At 42.2% G+C, this 21020-nt stretch overlaps 1 protein-coding gene across 11 annotated transcripts in view; it reads right to left on the reverse strand.

Annotated features, from left to right (window-relative positions):
• LOC112404125 (cytidine monophosphate-N-acetylneuraminic acid hydroxylase) overlaps nucleotides 1-21020 on the reverse strand; it is a 256651-nt gene that overhangs the window by 64459 nt on the left and 171172 nt on the right. For 2 of the 11 annotated variants that reach the window (XM_024751962.1, XM_024751961.1), the window contains exons 1-2: nucleotides 14020-14620; nucleotides 7973-8021 (exon numbers count right to left, since the gene is read on the reverse strand). The exons of 4 other annotated variants lie outside the window; for them this stretch is intronic. The gene's annotated coding sequence lies outside the window, so the exon portion shown is untranslated. Of the gene's footprint in view, nucleotides 1-1817; nucleotides 2027-7972; nucleotides 8228-14019; nucleotides 14621-21020 lie in introns of those variants that run through there. 5 more of the 11 variants (XM_024751960.1, XM_024751958.1, XM_024751963.1 and 2 more) reach the window with 4 other exon arrangements.

The following is a 21020-nucleotide window of genomic DNA, read 5'->3' on the forward strand; positions in this document are numbered from 1 at the left end:
ATCACTGATGAACATAGATGCAAAAATCATCAACAAAATATTAGCGAACTGAATTCAACAACACATTAAAAGGATCATACAACATGATCAAATGGGATTTATCCCAGGGATGCAATAATGATTCATTTTCCACAAATCAATCAATGTGATGTACCACGTTAACAAACTGAAGAATAAAAACCATATGATCATCTAAATTAATGCAGAAAAACCTTTTGACAAAATTCAACATCCATCTGTGATAAAAAAAAAAACTGTCAACAAAGTGGGTATAGAGGGAACATACAACATAATAAAGGCCATAAATGACAAGCCCACAGCTAACATCATACCCAATGGTGAAAAGCTGAAAATATTTCCTCTAAGATCAGGAACAGGACAAGGGTGCCTACTCTCACCATTTTTATTCAACACAGTATTGGAAGTCATAGCCACAGCAATCAGACAAGTAAAAGAAATAAAGACCATCCAAATTGGAAAGGAAGAAGTAGAACTGTTAGTGTATGCACATGATATGATACCAAAACCCTGTAAATGCCACCAAAAAAACTACTAGAACTCATCAATGAATTCACTATAGTTGCAGGATATGAAATGAATATATAGAAACCTATTGTGTTTATATACACTAACAATGAACTATCAGAAAGAAAAATTAAGGAAACAATCCCATTTACAGTCATGTCAAAAAAAAAAAGCCTAGAATAAATCTAACTAAGGAGGTAAAAGACCTGTATTGTGAAAACTATGACACCTATGAAAGAAATTGAAGATGACACAAACAAATAGAAAGATAAACTATGCTCATGGATTGGAAGAATTAATATTGTTAAAATGACCATAGGACCCAAGGCAATCTATAGGTTTAGTGCAATCACTTTCCAAGATACCAATGGCATTTTCCACAGAATTTTAGCAATACACACACACATATATATATATATATATAAGCCTCAATAATTCCACTTCCAGAAATTTATCCTAAGGAAATAGAGACGCACATGACAAAGATAATCATTACAGAATTATTTATAACAAAATTATATTATAACAAAATATACGACACAACCTAAAGTTCTAGCAATAGGAAATTGGTTCAGTAAATTAGAGTATATTAACACAAGTAAATGATAGGCATCATTTATAGATCAATGTTTAAGGCTATTAGAAATGCTCCTAATATAAAATGAGAAAAAAGGGATACTGAAGTGTATATACAGCAAATCTCTATTTAACAAAAAAATTTAATAAATATAATTTTTATGAAAAAGGGTAGAGGAATACTCTAAAATGTTAAATGTATCTCAACAGATGATTAGATTATTTTCTTTTGTTTATCTGTATTTTCAATTTCTTTTCAAAGCATTTATTTCAAATTATATTGCTTATATAATTTTATTAAATTATATATTTAATATATAAGAAGAAGAAATTAGGCAAGTCAAGAAATTTAATGAGCTTCTTACAGAAGACTCTAAAAATCATTAATATAAAATTCTTAAAGCACTGGCATGACTCAGCAAGATAGAAAATCAATGAAGTAACTTAATTAAAATAAAAGGTGTAGTCAAGATTAAAAGCTTCAGCATACACCAGTCTCTGCAACCTGTTGCAAGTGGCATGCCAAAGTTAGGAAGAGCAAACCACAGACAGCTGCCTACCCTGCCTGGGGGCTGTACTCAGGGCTCAGAGTCTGGTGATGGCCCCTGCCCCATGTCCATAAATACCAGCAGGGACCATGGCCTACCCTGCAGAACACTCAGCAGGGCTCACCCTGAAGCATCCGAACAAGCTGGACCCAGGCATGACGAGCTCACCTAGTGATCTAGTGTGCTAGTCAACAGACAAGGCAGGCTCCTCAGTTCTCTGGAGTCTAGGCTGAGAGCAAATTTCACTCAAAAGTGAGACACTGGAACCATGCTACAGTAAGTACAACCCCCTTGGGGGTAAATAACAACTCCAGGACTGGCAGATTGACACTGTGTCCTCTCTCAGGATAAGTTTCTATTCAAGGAAGATCTGGAAACTAAAAAAAAAAAAAAAGTGAATATAAATTCTCAGTTTTTATTACAGGATCTACTAGTTGACCAGGAAATTTTCCAAATACTTAAGAAAACATATCAACTGGGTGAAGGGGAGGGAATATCTTAATTTTGAAATGGCCTCATTAGCCTACTAGAATCCTTTGAATGGGTAAAAACAATATGATTACAGTAAAACTAGTAGACAGCATTTCTGTAGATTTTAAATGCCCAAATTCCACCAAAAAACAAACCAAAAAAACCCTGAATTCCACAGAACTTGGGCAAATGTTATGGTGTGTGTGTGTGTGTGTGTGTGTGTGTGTGTGTGTTTATGTGACTGTCACTTATGGGGACCCATGAAACAGTGGAGTTTTGAAACCCATTGACCAGTTCTGGACTAGAGCTTAATGCTTTCATAAATTACCTAGAATGGTAGTTCCCAATCTACATATTGTTCCCAATGACCAGCCATTAAAAACACCACTATTGAATGAGGGCCAATAAAAAATTAATTTAAAATGGAGGTCTATACTCAAAACGCTTTAGTAACCAATGATCAGTAACAAAATGAATAGCCCAATTAGGAATGGTGAAAGGATTTGAATAGACATTTCTCCAAAGAAGATATATGAATGGTCAGTAACACACATGAATAGAAGCTTCACATCATTAGTCAAGAGGGAAACACAAATCAAAACTACAATGAGCCAACACTTCACATCCATTAGGATGGCTATAATAACAAATACAGGTAGTACTAGTGTTGGTGAGGATGTAGAGAAACAGGATCCAACATCTATTGCTGGTGGGACAACTGAAAACAGTTTGGCATATTCTCAACATGTTAAACATATAGTGTCTATAGGATTCAGCAATTCAACTCCTAGGTCTCTACCCAAAAGAACTGTGGGACTCCTCTGGTGGCGCAGTGGTTAAGAATCTGCCTGCCAATTCAGGGGACCCAGGTTCGAGCCCTGGTCCAGGAAGATCCCACAGGCCGTGGAGCAACTAAGCCTGTGCACCACAACTCCTGAGCCTGTGCCCTAGAGTCCGTGAGCCACAACTACCAAAACCTGCGCGCCTAGAGCCCATGCTCCGCAGCAAGAGAAGCCACCGCAATGAGAAGCCTGTGCACGACAACAAAGAGTAGCCCCTGCTCGCCGCAACTAGAGAAAGCCCGCGTGCAGCTACGAAAACCCAACGCAGCCAAAAATAAGATAAATAAATTTAAAAAAAAGAAAAGGAGATTGAGAATTAAAAACAAAACAAACTGGAAACATATGTCCACATAAAAACTTGTACATGAACATTCATTTAGCTAATTATTCATAATAGCCAAAAAGTGAAACAACCCAAATGTCCATCAGTTGATTAGTGGATAAATAAAATGTGTATGTCCACACAATGGAATACATGTACCCTTGAACAGTGTGGGGGCTAGGGATGCTGACCCTCTGAGCAGTTAAAAATCTGCACATAACTTTATAGTTCGCCCTCCACACTTCCTCATCCACAGAGTCAACCAATGCTGGAGTGGGTGTAATGGCTCACGGGCCCAGCCGCTACGCGGCACGTGGGATCTTCCCAGACCGCGGCACGAACCCTTGTCTCCTTCATCGGCAGGCGGACTCTCAACCACTGCGCCACCAGGGAAGCCTGTATTTACTATTTTTAAAAATCTGTGTATAAGTGGACTAGCACAGTTCGAATGTACATTGTTCAAGGGTCAACTGTACTATTTGGCAATAAAAAGGAATGAAGTAGTGATTGATACACACTACAACATAGATGAACCTCAAAAAATCATGCTAAGTGAAAGAAGCCAGACACAAAAGACCACATATAGTATAATTCCATTGATGTGAACTATCCAGAATAGGCACATCTATAGAGATAGACAGTAGATTGGTAGTTACCAAGGGTGGGAGTCGAGGTGTGTATGGGAATGGGGAGTGACTGATGGTTGGGCATTCTTTTTGGGGAGTGATGGAAAGAGTCTAAAATTAGATTGTGGAAATAGATGCACGACTCTGCAAATATACTAAAGATCATTGACTGGTACAATTAAATCAGGTCAATTTCATAGTACTAAATCATATATCAATAAAGATATTTTCAAAAAAAGAAAGGGGCACGTGAGAGAATTCTGGGGTGCTGGTATGTAATGTTATTATTTTTGACCTGGGGTAACTGGTGTTTGTTTTATAAGTGTTAAATTTTATAAACTTTTCTTATGTACATTATATTGTACAATAAAAATAATGGAGAAGCTGATATTTTAAACATGCTCTTTCAAAGCATATGCACACCTCACTTATTCTGATGTATACAGTCGTCCCTCGGTATTTGAGAGGGATTGGTTCCAGAACCCAAGCAGATACCAAAATCTGCAGATGCTCAAGTCCCTTATGTAAAATGGCATAGTATTTGCATATAACCTACACACAACCTCCCAGATACTTTAAACCATCTCTAGATTACTTATAATATCTAATAAAATGTAAATGCTATGTAAATAGTTGATGGGGTAGGGTGGGGGGCAGCAATTTCAAGTTTTGCTTTTTACAACTTTCTGGAAGTTTTTTTTCAAATATGTTTGATCCCAGGTGGTTGAATCCATGGATGTGGAAGGGTAAAGCTTGCCCTCCCAGGAGGGAGCAGCCCACTCCTGCCACCAGCTATGATCAATGCATAAGGTCCTACCATGAACATATTTGGCTCTTTTAAGTCTGCCAAATTGCCTCTGTAAAGTGTCTTCTAGTGGCAAGGCCTTGGGGGTTTTGAGTTATACATTAATGAGAAGTGATTCCTGTACATTACGCATGAGTACTAATGGTGATGGTAACAATTAGGCTGCACCTGAAGGACGAAGTACTAAAGAAAAAGAGGAAAAGACGTTACTCCACAATTTTCACTGTAAATTTCATATCTTTCTCTCTTATTGACTTTTTACAACTTTTTATTTTGCAATAAAGTTTTGAATGAAAATAAAATAGATCCACAGGAATTTGCAGTGATAGTCGAGTCCCCTGTACCTTAGGGGAACTAGCTTCCCCTAATAGGCACATCTTACATCACTTTATTACTGTATTACGATATCAAACCAGGAAGTTGACAGTGGTACAATACTGTTAACTAGAGTACAAACTTTATTCTGATGTCACCAGTTAATACGTGCAACCATTTTTGCATATGTGCATGTGTCTGCATAGGTAGTTCTATGAAATTTTATTCCATTTATAGATTTGCATAGCTACCACTAAAATCAAGACATCTAACTCTTCCATCAAGACCAAAGAACTTGCTGGATATAATTTCCAAGGACTGCCCTTTATAGTCATACCCCCACTATCGCCTATCCTCTGGCAACCACTGATTTGTTCTCTACCCTTATAATGTGGTCATTTCACAAATGATATATAAATGGAATCCTACAGCATTAAATTGCCTTTTAAACTGTCCAAATGTCTCCCATTAAAAAAATTACAGGGGCTTCCCTGGTGGCGCAGTTGTTGAGAGTCCACCTGCTGATGCAGGGGACACGGGTTCGTGCCCCGGTCCGGGAAGATCCCACATGCCGCGGAGCGGCTGGGCCCGTGAGCCATGGCCGCTTAGCCTACGCGTCCGGAGCCTGTGCTCTGCAATGGGAGAGGCCACAACAGTGAGAGGCCCAAGTACCACAAAAAAAAAAAAAATTACAGCTCAGCCTCACATACTCTGCAGCTAGTTCTCTTTCTCCTCTCCTTCACAGTCAGACATACTTTCTGTGGTGGTGGTTTCTACACACCTAATAGCTTATTAGTTTTCACCCTACATTTCTGGCCATTCTTCTGTTTCCATTGTAGACTCATCCTTCTCTACCTGGTCATGAAATGTTGTAGTTCCTCAAGGCTCAGTTCTGTATCCTCTTCATTTGACGTTTTCCCCCTAAGGGATCATCCATACCCATGGCTCCAGAACACAGTAACTCCCATATGAGCAGACCTGAGTCAGGAAGCCCTATGTGGAGAGCTAATTGCCTTTTGTACATGTCCATTAGGATGTCCTAAAGACCCCTGAAACTTAGTGCATCCAAAATCCAATTCAGCACATTTCACCCATCCCCAAACTTTCAAATGTCCACCATGCCACCCCTGTTATCTTTGACCCTTCCCTTTCTCTCACTATCCCATATTCAATTCAAGTCTGTCAATTTAACTTTTTAGTCTATCTCATAAGCATCCCCTTCTACAACCCCGATCCAAGCTACCATCATCTCCCTTCTGGGCCACTGCCATGGGCCCCTAACTGGTCACCCTGCATTCACTCTCTGCTCTTTCCACTATGGCCAGAATAACATATTTAAAATGGAAATTTCAAAATAAACTCATCCTGCCAATCCTTCTCCCACCTCTTAAAAATGCCTCATATCCTCCCATTGCTCCCAGGAGAAAGAACAAAATTCCTAATATGGCCTAAGAGGTGACGCATAGGGACCCCTAATCACTTCCTCCAGCTCTTTTTTTTTTTTTTTTTTTTTTGGTACGCAGGCCTCTCACTGTTGTGGCCTCTCCCATTGCGGAGCACAGGCTCTGGACGCGCAGGCTCAGCGGCCATGGCTCACGGGCCCAGCTGCTCTGCGTCACGTGGGATCTTCCCGGACCGGGGCATGAACCCGCGTCCCCTGCACCGGCAGGCAGACTCTCAACCACTGCGCCACCAAGGAAGCCCCTCCAGCTCTTTTTGAACTATATTCTTTTTTCTATGACACCTGACCTTCTTTCATTTGCTCAAAGTACAGCCCTGTGCCCAGAATATACTTCCTGATGCCTTGTTCACAGATTTAACTCTCATCCTTTTGATCTCAGTTCAATCATCAACTCCACTGGGAAGTCTTCCCCAACACCCCAAAGAAGGTCAAATCCTACTATTATAAACACTCACAGCACTATGTACCTGTGCTTTCATGTGACTTATCAAACTTTTAATTTCATCTTTAATTATGAGATTAATACCTGTATCCCCTAAAGATAGCTAACAGACACACGAAGGAAGGAACCATGCCTGTATGAGTTTGCATTGTACCCCTTAGAGCCTAGCACACGTGAGGATTCCAATGAATATCTGTTGAAAGAATAAATGAACATTGCAATTACTGGCCCACAATGATTCCTACAAAAGCTTTTTTATGAACCTGTAACCTGTTCATATTTTCTTAAGAACTAGCATGTATGCAAATGTGACACTGATATTTTAAAAATTAACTATCCTACAGACAGTGCCCCATTTATGACTAGGTGGCAACCTTAAAGTTTACTTGTATTGCAGTTAATATTTCCCCATAGAAACAAGTTGTTAATGGCAATTAAGTTCTAATCCAGCCTACAAAATCTTATCTATGCCCTCAGCATTTTCCTGTGAGGGGCTGTAAAACGGACTGCAGCTTTGAGCCATAAATTCAGGGCACATTTTAGTCCAAACCACACCTCAACTCCAAACCCTGAGTCCTCTGGACTCTTTTAGCCCTAAATCTTTAGCACCTCTTTTGGTCCTATGGCTTTCTGAGGCCCAAGCAGAGCAGTAGGTAATGTGTTGGCAGAAGGAAAGTTCCAAAAGACAAGATACACTGGCAACCAGAGGAAAAATAAGGGAAATCTACAGAAAAGATGTCACCAGTGACAGGGCTGGGTGAAGAGGACAGGGCTTGGAGAGAGGGGCTCTGGCAAATAGACTATCCAGGGCAAGCAGGGCGTGGGGAAGGCAAGCTCGGTACCCAAATAACTGGGTGAGCTGTGAATAAGATGTTTCTGAGACGGTGCATACTATATCCACAAAAATTGTTTTAATACCATGAACTCCACCCCATCCCCCAAGAGCTCAGTTCTTGTACCTTTTCACCAGAAGAAGTAAAGACAAACTACCAAAAATATCAATCCTAAATTCAGTAGGAAAACAATTTTCAACTGTACCTTTGTTCCATTCCAGGTAGAAAGGGGCCAAACAGCACAAAAACGGCTCCTTAGAGAAAGTAGAAACAGAGTGAGATTGAGATCTTCTTTTAAATGATGTTTAGAATTTCTAGAATGGCTGCAGCTTGGAAATTTCAATTTGCTTGGTAACAGACTTGATTTGATTTCTTCAGAGAAAACCTTTTCAAAAGCAATTATGAGAGCATAGCAGGCCAGTCAGACTTCTGGTAAAATGCACGGCTCAGTCAGCTGATGTGAATTTCAGTTGTCCTTATATATCTTCGAATGTTTCTGTTACTGTTCAGGCTCCACCCACAGCCTAGCAGCTTTAGGTAAACTCCTAATTCCCTGCCAACACCAGAATATGAAGTGTATGTGTGTTGGGGGGTGGAGGGGAGCGGTGGGGTGGGGGGTGTGTTTGGCAGACCCCTCAGTGGGGTGAAAGAGGAAAACACATTAAGGAAGAATTAATATCCTTCCCCAAGCTTTCTGAACTCTTCTGAAAGTGACTCAGCCTGTCACATACACACAAAATGGTTTTTTTTTAGTGCAGTAAGAATAATTGCTTTATTAGAAAAAGAAAGGATCTCTGTAGAATATTTCCCATTGGGGTGTGGTTTAGTTCTGGCCTCAGTTTATTTCTGATCCCTACACTCCTCTGTATTTCTGTCTTCCCACCCCTAGAGCCCCAACCAGCGTCAATTCAGGGTCCAGTCCTGGATCTCCCAAGAAGTCTGTGGTCCTGCCTCCTGTTTGACAAATATCCTGTCTTTTGGCTGGTCACCGTTCCAGCTCTAGCAAACAGGTTTTCTATGATTCTTTAAACAAGTACAATAAAGTGAAGAGCTCTCTGACATTTTGTCTGCCCATCTAGTTTTAAAAACTCATATCAAGTCCTTTCTTCTTCATGAAAATCACCTACTCCATTTCTCACCCATTTTTTCTTCCTCCTGAATTCCTAGATAATTCTGCACCTCACAATTTGCACTTTAGGAAAAAAGTAATGCTAAGTTCTCTAAACATTTTATTTGTGTTGGTCTTGTCTATTAGATTATAAGCTTATGGAGTACAGGGAATGTGTCTTAGGACTTGTATTCACCACGGCACTTACAATGATGTATAAGCAAACTCAGTGGCAAATTCCCAAAAAGCAGCAAGGGTCAGTTTTAACCACACCAGTTCTAGTTGGAGAAATGTCTCTTAATAGGATAAAGGAAGAAAGGGCTTCTACATAAGGCAATTCTTCTAGTTAACACCTTGTCCTGAAAGTAGTCTTTTCTTTCCCAAATCACGAAGCTCTCTCAAATCCTTCCTTCTCTTATTCTAGAATATATCACATGATTTTTTAAAATTGAGATATAACAAAGTAAGGTGTACTAATCTCGCATGTACATAGGTATATATCCATGTAACTACTTCCAAGGTATAGAACATTTCTAGTACTCCAGCTAACTCCACTCAATTCTAGTACTCTAGTACTCCAATCAATACCCACTCAAGGATCCATGCTTGGATTAATCAGAAGTGGCTCCTTGGCCCTTTCTGCCTACTGAGAATACAAGAAGAAATCAGCGACCTGGAAGGAAGCCCTCACCCAGCCATGCCAGTACTGTGATCATGGACTTCTGGCCTCTAATACAATAATGATTTGTGGGAGATTGTTTCAAGATGGCGGAGTAGAAGGACGTGCTCTCACTCCCTCTTGTGAGAGCACCAGAATCACAACTAACTGCTAAACAATCATCCACAGGAAGACACTGGAACTCACTAAAAAAGATACCCCACATCCAAAGACAAAGGAGAAGCCACAATGAGACGGTAGGAGGGGTGCAATCACAATAAAATCAAATCGCATAACTGCTGGGTGGGTGACTCACAAACTGGAGAACACTTATACCACAGAAGTCCACCCACTGGAGTGAAGGTTCTGAGCCCCACGTCACGCTTCCCAACCTGGGGGTCCGGCAACAGGAGGAGGAATTCCTAGAGAATCAGACTTTGAAGGCTACTGGGATTTGATTGCAGGACTTCGACAGGACTGGGGGAAACAGAGACTCCACTCCTGGAGGGCACACACAAAGTAGTGTGTGCATCGGGACCCAGGGGAAGGAGCAGTGACCCCAGAGGAGACTGAACCAGACCTACCTAATGGTGTTGGAGGGTCTCCTGCAGAGGTGGGTAGTGGTTCTGTCTCACCGTGAGGACAAGGACACAGGCAGCAGACGTTCTGGGAAGTACCCCTTGGCATGAGCCCTCCCAGAGTCTGCCATTAGCCCCACCAAAGAGTCCGGGTAGGCTCCAGTGTTGGGTCGCCTCAGGCCAAACAACAACACAAACACATGGAAGCCAAAAAATACGTTACTAAATAACCGAGAGATCACTGAAGAAATCAAAGAGGAAATCAAAAAATACCTAGAGACAAATGACAATGAAAACACGATGATCCAAAACCTATGGGATGCAGCAAAAGCAGTTCTAAGAGGGAAGTTTACAGCAATACAATCCTACCTCAAGAAACAACAAACATCTCAAATAAACAATCTAACCTTTACCTAAAGGAAGTAGAGAAAGAACAAACAAAACCCAAGTTAGTAGAAGGAAAGAAATAAAGATCAGAGAAGAAATAAATGAAATAGAAACGAAGACAATAGCAAAGATCAATAAAACTAAAAGCTGGTTCTTTGAGAAGATAAACAAAATTGATAAACCATTAGCCAGACTCATCAAGAAAAAGAGGGAGAGGACTCATATCAATAAAATTAGAAATGAAAAAAGAGAAGTTACAACAGACACCACAGAAATACAAAGCATCCTAAGAGACTACTACAAGCAACTCTATGCCAATAAAATGGACAACCTGGAAGAAATGGACAAATTCTTAGAAAGGTATAAACTTCCAAGACTGAACCAGGAAGAAATAGAAAATATGAACAGACCAATCACAAGTAATGAAATTGAAACTGTGATTAAAAATCTTCCAACAGGGCTTCCCTGGTGGCGCAGTGGTTGAGAGTCCGCCTGCCGATGCAGGGGACACGAGTTCATGCCCTGGTCCAGGAAGATCCCACATGCCGAGGAGCAGCTGGGCCCGTGAGCCATGGCCACTGAGCCTGTGCGTCTGGAGCCTGTGCGTCCGGAGCCTGTGCTCCACAACGGGAGAGGCCACAACAGTGAGAGGCCTGCGTACCGCAAAACAAAACAAACAAACAAACAAAAACCCATTCAAACAGTAATCACTCTTCTAACCTCTATCACCATAGGTTAGTTAGGCCTACTCTTGTCTTTCATATAAATGGAATTATACAGTAATATATCTGGCTTTTTCTCCCACCATTATGACTGTAGGATTTATCTACATTGTTACACATAGCAGTGGTGTGTTCCTTTTCATTACTGTATAATATTCCATTGCATAAATACACTACATATTCTTTATGCTACTATTGTTAGATATTTGGATTGTTCCTTGTTTTGGCTATTTGACTAAATATGCTATAAACATTCCTGTGCATAACTTTTAGTGGACATAAGCCCTCATCTCTGGAGTGGCATTTCTGGGTCAAATGGTACATAAACATTAAACTGTGGTAGATACTGTCAACCAATTTTCCAACAAGGCTGTGCCAATTTATACTCCCAGTAGCAAATGCAAGAGTTCCTGTTGCACTATCACAGCTTTTTGCATCAGACATTTTTGCGTGTTTTTTAGTGTGCGATTAGTCAACTGGACATTGCCAGTTGCATTCAAAGCAACTATGAACTTTTGTGATGGGTTTATCAGTCCTAACGCAAGCATATGGACAACCCAACAGATGCATCAGAAAAATGAATCTAAATCAGGTAAACGCAGGAGGATAGACAGTAAGGAGTCTGTTATTTACTCCTGGCTAACACTGATTCAAATATCTGAGAGAGAAGCCATAGTTAGTTCAGGTTAGAACAGCCCCCTCTAGTGTCCATGTTTTATTGCTGGAGGTAGTATGGTTGTATATTTATTACATGGTTAATAAATCCTATATAAGCCTCATTTAGGTAAAGGAAGCAGGAAACCACCAGAAGTAACTGAACCATGACATGCACAACTGCTGAAGAAACCCACAGCAATTGCCAAGAGGAACCTAGACCCCTGTTTAGAAATAAGAGAAATCCAGGATGGGTGGAGAAAAATTAGCTATCAGAAAAAATAACAAGCTGAGCAATCAGAGCAAAGATATCTCTTGCCAAGATGGGTTTAGTAAAAGAAACAATAGGGCTTCCTGGGCTTGCCTCGTGGCGCAGTGGTTGAGAGTCCGCCTGCCGATGCAGGGGACACGGGTGCGTGCCCCGGTCCGGGAGGATCCCACATGCCGCGGAGCGGCGGAGCGGCTGGGCCCGTGAGCCATGGCCGCTGAGCCTGCACGTCCGGAGCCTGTGCTGCGCAACAGGAGAGGCCACAACAGTGAGAGGCCCGCGTAACGCAAAAAAAAAAAAAATTGTCATTTTAACAGCAGGAACCCGAATTCAATCCACTGAATTCTCTTGAGGAGAGAAGAGGTTTCTTTCTGACTTACTTGAGTATTGATAGAGAAACAAAGGAAACTTTAGAATGCAAGAGAAGGAAATTCTGGAATTGGCACAAAGAGACGGAAGTGGGAGGTAAGAAGAGAGGCAGGCCTGTGAGGGTCATCAGGAGGACGTGACTGCCGGTTGACCCCTGAGCTGGATCTGGGCAATGGGAAGCTCATCGCTCCTTCCCCATCCTTGGAATGTATGTTTGCCCACCTTTCCCACAGTGGGAGCTGTTCCAAGGTCGTAGCCTTGAGAGAGTAGGGTGTTGAGACCATCTGGACTGAATACATGACTGAACCCAGTTAAGGCTTGTACTGATACATACACTTTAAGATTCTGGTGGGTGGGTTCGGAGACCTACTCTTGCAGTCGCCCAAGACAAGCCTCATAGATAAGTTTCCTTGCTTATTAAACCTGCCATCTACCAATCTGAGCAGTCTGCCTTTCTTTGGTCTACCCCTGCCCTCCTTGTATGGGACCAGTGTGTGAACCAATAGCCTCTCAACAGGACAGGAGAGGGGTCCTACTGAGAAAGGTGAGAAATCCCTGGTGATAGGGTGGCCAAAGGACTTTTAAGAACAGTATGTGCTCTCTGGAGGGCTGTGATATCACCACTTCCTTACGACTTCACCTTACACAAGGTGAATGTCATTTGGGAAATACAAGGGAGACAGATGTGCTCAGGCCGGGATGGGCTATAAGAAGGAGTGAGATCAGATCATTGGTCGAAGAAAACTGGACCCAGAGGGGACCCTAAGTACAAAACCCCTCAGAATTAAAATGGAAAAACCCTAGGGGAGGCATTACATTTCTCATCACATATGATATTGGGAATTAGACATTTTAATTTAAATCTCAAAGGACAGGGTAGCCTTCAGGAAGATGTTGTGTAAATGAAACAGGAGCCATGAAAAGTGGCAACAAGAGAACAAAAAGTTAAAAAAAATAAATAAAACCAAGAGTGCCCAAACAAAACAGAAGCAGTAGAGGCCTTAAGTAGCAGAATAATATGTCAAAAACCAAATCTAGAATCTGTGACACAGAAAATCAATTTAGGGAACCTAAAACAACAGCAACAGAAAAAAGAGTGAAAGAAAGAGAACAAGGAAGTGAGAGAGTATAATTATGAAAAACAAAATAGCAGGAAGAAAAACATATGATAACTAACTTCTGTATAACAGGAATTCCAGAAGGAGAAAAGATAATAAATGAATAAGGAATGATCAAGGAAATAATAGAACTTTTCCTGAGCTAAAGAAAAAGTTGATTTCATATTTAAAGGATTGTAGGGCAGAAATACTGAAAAAAAGGCATCCTATAGATCAGTCCCCGGTCCCCAACCTTTTCGGCACCAGGGACTGGTTTCGTGGAAGACAATTTTTCCAAGGACCAGGGGCGGGGGATGGTTTGGGGATGATTCAAGCACATTGCATTTATTGTGAACTTTATTTCTCTTATTATTACATTGTAACATATAATGAAATAATTACAAAACTCACCGTAATGCAGAATCAGTGGGAGCCCTGAGCTTGTTTTCCTGCAACTAGATGGTCCCATCTGGGGGTGATGGGAGACAGTGACACCTGAGGTGTGTTGATTAGGTCCAGTCTACTCCGTAATCTCGTTTTGGTTGCTGTCACTGCAGAAAACCCTGCTTCACAAAGATGGGATGTTGGAAATGGAAGCAGGCTTCTCAGTGCTTCTGTGGCGATCTCAGGATATTCCGCCCTGACTGTAATCCAGAACGTATGGAGATTTGAGGTTGTCTCAAACATGCTTTTAAGGTCACCGTCATTTGTGATCTCAAGCAGTTGATCATCTTCTGGCACAGACAAAATCGATTCACCTGGCTTATTCACAGATGGGTCTTTTGTGGTTGGGAAGTAATGCTCGAACTCTTCTGAAAGCTGAGATAGGCAATCATGCACCAGCTGGGAGAAAGAAGTCTGTGGCTCAGTCTCTTTCAAAATCTCAGCTAATGTTTGAAACATGTCAAAAATCTCAATGTTCACTCATCACCCCCATAATCCCAGTTTGGCTTTGAATGCAGCCACTTTATCTGCAGACTTGAACACAGTTGTCGTTCTCCCCCAAAGTGACAGATTGAGTTCGTTGAACAGGTTGAATATGTCACACCAGTAAGCAAGTTTTGCGACCCATTCTGTGTCACTGAAATGTGCTGCCAGTGGTGCCTGTTTTTCTGAAAGAAATCTCTGGAGCGGCTCTCAAAAACTCTGGCCAGAGATCTCCCTTAGAAAGCCATCTCACTTCTGTGTATAAGAGAAGACATGTGCGCTCTGCGTCCATCTCCTCACAGAGCTGCGCGAACAGATGTGAGTTAAGGGCATGTCCTTTAATGTGGTTGATAATTTTAATCACATCCTGCAAAATGCTGTTAAGTTCGGGTGACATTTTTCGGCTAGCCAGCATTTCTCTATGGATGACACAGTGCATAGACTCACATTCAGAAGTGACCTCTTTGACCCGAGTAGTGAAACAAGAAAGCCGTCCAGTCACGGCAGCCGCTCTGTCCATGCATATACCGACAGAAAATGACCAGTTCAATTTTCCTGATATGTAATCATTCAAAAACTTGAACAGTTCCGCAGCTGTGGTGTTGGTTGGCAGCAAAAGTGCACATAACATATCCTCAAGCACATCCTCCTGAAAAATATATCACACAACAAGCATTGTTGGACTTCCCTGGTGGAGCAGTGGTTAAGAATCGGCCTGCCAATGCAGGGGACACGGGTTCGAGCCCTGGTCCAGGAAGATCCCACATGCCGCAGAGCAGCTAAGCCCGTGTGCCACAACTACTGAGCCTGTGCTCTAGAGCCCATGAGCCACAACTACTGAGCCCACGTGCCACAACTACTGAAGCCCGCGCACCTAGAGCCCATGGTCCACGACAAGAGAAGCCACCACAGTGAGAAGCCCGCGCACTGCAATGAAGAGTAGCCCCCACTCGCCACAACTAGAGAAAGCCCGCGTGCAGCAACGAAGACCCAAAGCAGCCAAGAATAAATAAAACAAAATAAATAAATTTATATATCAAAAAACAAGCCTTGTTGCCTTGTTGTTAACATCGGTAGGCTCGTCAACCTGGATTGCGTACCACGGTGGCTCATTAATTCTCACTAACAATTGTGCCTCAATATCCTCTGCTGTTTCATCAATTCATTTAGTTATGGTGCTAGCCGATAGAGGAACACGTGCCACCTTTTGAACTGCAGCCTCTCCTAAAAGTTCATGACAAGTGTCCTTAGCAGCAGGCAGGATCAACTCTTCACCCATAGTAAAGGGCTTCTTAGCTTTAGCAATGCAGTTATCCACTAAGAATGATGCTCTCAGTGCAGACACATTTGATGAAGTGGTGGCCTTCAATAATTGCTCCTGCTTTGTGTTCATGTTTTTTTATCTTTTGAAAAACTCCAAAGGCTTGTCTTTTAATGCAGGGTGCTTGGTCTCCATGTGGTGAAGCAGTTTTGAAGGTTTCATGGCTTTGTTGGATAGCCAGTCAACACATATTATACAAAATGGGCTTGGAGAATGTGACTCACCTGTTGCAATGAACCCCTAATTTAAGTAGGACTCTTGGTATTTTCTTTTAAATGCAGCTTTCTTTTTGTTGGCAGTCTTAGAGTCTTCTGCTGTCTCATCATTGGGTCTTTCCCCCTTTTCAAAGAAGCTCTCCAGCGACGTTTGCTTTTTACTCACTTTGGCTAGGGTTAGCTCGTGGGCTTACCAAAACTGTGACTGAGACAAGTGCACATGGTGGGAAAGAGGCGCGGATGGAAGTGGTAAATGAAATAATGGGTGGGCCAGGCGCAGACTAAAATAAGTGTCGGATTCTGACTTACAGCCTGCCACCAGATGCAGCTGTACAACTGAAGTACGTCAACTCAGTTGCCACTATAACGCCTGCTACCAGATGCAGCTTAATTGCTACTTGCTACTCACTGGTAGGGTTTTGATGTGAGTCTGCAAGCAGTTGATTTATCACGGTCTCTGTGCAGTCAAACCTCTCTGCTAATGATAATCTGTATTTGCAGCCGCTCCCCAGCGCCAGCATCACCACCTCAGCTCCACCTCAGGTCACCAGGCATTAGATTCTCATGAGGAGCACGCAACCTAGATCCCTCCCATGTGCAGCTCACAGTAGGGTTCGCGCTCCTGTGAGAATCTAATGCCGCTGCTGATCTGACAGATGGCGGAGCTCAGGCTGTAATGCGAGCGATGGGGAGCGGCTGTAAATACAGATGAAGCTCTGCTCGCTCGCCCACCGCTCACCTCCTGCTCTGCGGCCCAGTTCCTAACAGGCCAGGGGCCAGGACCGGTCTGTGGCCTGGGGGTTGGGGACCCCTGCTATAGATAATCTGATGAAATTTACAGATGACAAAAAAAAAAACTACGAGAAATCCTACAAGCTTCCAGACCATGCCCCTACCCTACCCTACTCCCTCCACCAAAAGACTCGCCTGACGCAAGCACCAGACAAGGGAAAAGAAACCTGCTGACATCCTCTCATTTGTAAACTGAATGCCAGAGAACCACATGGAAGGATATTTATGCAATTTTGAGGGAGAAGTCTACAGCCTATCTGTAATTCAAGCAAGGCTATAAAATAAAGACCTTTTCAGACGTACAAGGACTCAGAATATACACTTTTCAACTGTGCCCTAGAAAATCAGTTCCACAGTATCCTAATCGTTGCAGCCTCAGACTCCTCTGTAACAGAACGCTCCATCCCTTCCAAAGAAGCCCTCCCGCCTTCTCTAGTAGATTTGTAATGTCCCCACGCTCACACACAATACCCTTGGTCTCTAGGCCTCAAATCATTGTCCTAATAAAAACCTCTGATGATATCTTTTAGCAACTATCCTCTCTGTTTTCCCCCCATCTACCAAGTTCCTTGCTTCCCTTCTTCCTCCTCTCAGTTCCCTAACTTTATCCCTCCCCCATGCCATCTGGCTTCTCCCACCAATTCACCGGGACAGATGCCATCAGTAGCCTCCACACTGTGAAGGGTGACGAGCATTTGTCAGACCTTCATCAGTACCTTGACCTCATTGTTACACTCAGTGCTGCTACCTACCTTTCTTGAAACTTTCCTACTCTCTAGAAATCTGAGAAGTAAATATATTCTCTCCTGGGTCTCCATAGCTCTGTTTCTGTTTTGTTCTACCTCTGTTTGTTTTGTTTTTCTCCTTCTTTTCTGCCTGACCTTAAATGTCCCTGTTTCCCAGGCTCCCTTGCTTCACTGATCTTATTACAGAGACTGTCTGCCTCACTCATTTGTTTCCAGGGAGCAAAACCTCCTCAACTGAAAAGAGGGATCTGCTGGGAGGATCCAGCAAATCTCAAAGAACTCTTCCTCTCATGTCAGGATAGGGCAAAACACGTATCCCCCTTCTCTTTGTGTTTCCATGGCCTATGGGAGAAAGGGAAAAGACCGATCTGGATGACTAGACACTAGCATTTACAGGCTCAAGTTCAAGAGTGGGCAGGACCACTAAGGAATGGGCCCAGTGAAGGGGGGAGGCCTGGGGTTCTCTTTTAGGCTACTGGTTGGACTCAGAATCCCCTCTGCAAGCCCAGTCACATCTCCGCAGGCACATAGGAACATGCAAGTCCCCCAAGGGAAATCCAGGATGGAAGATTGAGGACTCCACGTAAACCTCTGTCCTCAGCCATGTTCTGTAATCTGGCTTTTATCAAAGAAGTCTGAACTGGGATTTATAGGGTACTGTTCTGAGTAATAAAATAATTCTTTCTGCCCATTTGCAAGTGGGTCTTTATGTGTATGCCCCATTTGCTAGAACTTAGGGAACTCTCTCCCTGAAGAGTATTAGAGGAACTTGAATTCATTCTAAGACTGTGAGCATTGTAGATTGTGAACTCTGAAAGACAAGCAGTATCTCCTTCTTATTGCCTATATCTGGCAAGAAGAGCCTAGGCCAGAAGCACACAGTAAATGTTAAATAAATATTGGTTCAACAGAGATCCTCAGCGTATTCCCTTCTTAGAAGTATTAACTAGTTTACTTCTGTAACCAAATCCATATGTCCTTTTCATCCTGCTTCCATTTTCCCTTCCTATAAATACTGAAAGGCCACTTCCATCTCCTTTTCTCATTCCTGGGAGAATCTGACATAAATATCAAACATTTTTGAAGGATTTTGAAATTTCAGGAGAACAAATAAATATGCGATAACATTTGCTAATCAATGTTAATGGCATCCTCTGCCAGTACAGAGGAAACATTCTAATGTAATTGTTTCACTTGAATTAGTTTAACTTCCCTATTTGTACAACATTAGGATAAACTGGATGGAGAAACATTAGAGGTCAGCTCTTTGTTGCTGTGTTCATGGCCTGAGTGCACAGCTGCATCCTAGCTGATGAAAATGGGACTCCAAAGGATCAAGCACTGTTTCTTTTCCTGTGGAGTGCTGTTGGATTGTTCATCTTCTTTACTGCACCAAGGAGACAGCCAAGAGGGAGGGAGTTCGTTTTTTAGTTATTCTTGACCTATACGTTATAGGTTGCTCTTTATCTCCACTTGATTAATTTCAGCTGAGGCCTTCTCATCAGGTATAAACCCAAGTTAATTAGCCTCACAACTGGCCAGACAGCTCTGCCATTCCACAGCTCTTGGTCATTTTTTAAATCTATTCCAGAAGCCCACTCTCAAGTTGATCCCCAGTCCTCTAAGCGTCAAGGCATTTAATCTATATCCTTAAGGGAAAACATCTGTGGTCTTCCTACCACAAATGACCCACAGTTCAGCTAAACACTTACAGGGCACCTTTGGGTGGTGAGCCTTAAACTGAGTGCTAGAGATATAAAATCAAAGAAGGTACACTCCCTAGTTGTCAGGAGTTCACAGGAGACAGACATCTAGTCGGAAAATGTCAGCAAAACGTGACAAATGACCAATTCCTCCACCTTGGTTCCAGAATTCATCCTCCAATCCATAGTCTCAGGAAACTTTGGCTTTGTCCCTTTCTCTCCTAATTCTTCCACTCTCCCCAATACCTGCTACTTCATTTTAGCATTTATATATATGGAAGCCTCTCCTAGTTTGAAAACTGTAATTCTTAACTCACCAGTATCTCCCAGCAATGATTCCTCCTCTTCACTTTCATAGTCAAAGCAGTGAAAAGTAGTCGTCACTCACTGTTTGTCTCTCTTCCTCCTTTCTCTTTCCTTTCCATTGACCCCTCAAGCCACCCCATATGAATTCTACCCCCTTCATTCCACCAGAAGTATTCTCCCTAAGGCAGCGATATCTTCCACATCATGAAATCTCAACAATATTTTTCAGTCATCCTGTTACTGGACAGCTCAGCTCCAGTTGGCAGCATTCTTCTTTTTGAGACACCCTCTCATTTTGGTCTTCACAGAACCATTCCTGTCCTCCCTTCCTCCCCCAACTTCTTCACAACACCAAACCCTGTCGCCTCCAAGTGAACAGAGTGCCCTGGTCCTAGCCCATATCATTCTCATCCAGCCGCGGCAGGAACATCCTAACTAAGTTCCGGCCTCTTCTCCTGCCAACCCGCCTCCAACCCACTCGCTACATTACAGCCAGATGAGCTTGTAAATGTCAGATTTAATCCTGTCTCTTTTCTGCCTTAAACTCTCTATGATTTCCACCTTCCTTGAGGATAAAGTTCAAAATCCTTAGTATGGCTTATAACACGCATCCTGGTCAGACTTGTGTCTGCCTCTCCAGCCTTTTTTCCTACCATTCTCTTCTTCCCTCTCCGCACTATGGCCAGTGTGACCTTATCGGTTTTCAAATGTTCCATGGACTTTTTCATTTCAACTGTTCCTTCTGCTTGAATGTCCTTCCTCCCCATCTTTGCCTGACTAACTCCAACTCACTACCCAGATTTCCACTTAAATGCCACTTCATCTAGAAATTTCTTATAGCACAATTTCAGTTAAATGCCCATATAAGATCCTATAGCATTCAGAACTTTGCATTTCTCTTTCTTAATATCCAGCATGCCTATTATTACTTATTCAATGTCTGTCTTCATCCCTAGACATTAAGCTAAATGAAAGCAGGGGTCATGCTTGCCTTGTTCGTTGCTGTATCGCCAACACCTACATGGTGCATATTTTTGAATGACTGAATGCTGTTAAAAATAACAAAGAGGGACACCTAAGCCTGTCCTCAGAGGGAAAGGAGGGCCAAGCTGCTTCTAAACCTATACTACTATAATTTCTAGGGGAAATTCAATCAAAACCAATGCAAGAGTTTATAGAAAGAGCTGGATGTTTGTAAAGGGTGAGAATATTTGTGGAAATCAGCTAAGGAGACAATGGGTTTTAAGAGAACCATTGTTATTCTGAAGTTTTATAATATAAAATACAACAGAATCTACCGTGTGACAATATCCAATACCTCTGGCCAGTAGTATGGTTCATATCCTGAGGCCATATTTGTTATATTAGATAAACTCAGGGTGCATATCTTGAGCTAAGTAGA

Source organism: Neophocaena asiaeorientalis, unplaced genomic scaffold (genome assembly GCF_003031525.2).
Source record: "Neophocaena asiaeorientalis asiaeorientalis breed wild unplaced genomic scaffold, Neophocaena_asiaeorientalis_V1.1 scaffold165, whole genome shotgun sequence".
NCBI classification, from domain to species: Eukaryota; Metazoa; Chordata; class Mammalia; order Artiodactyla; family Phocoenidae; genus Neophocaena; species Neophocaena asiaeorientalis.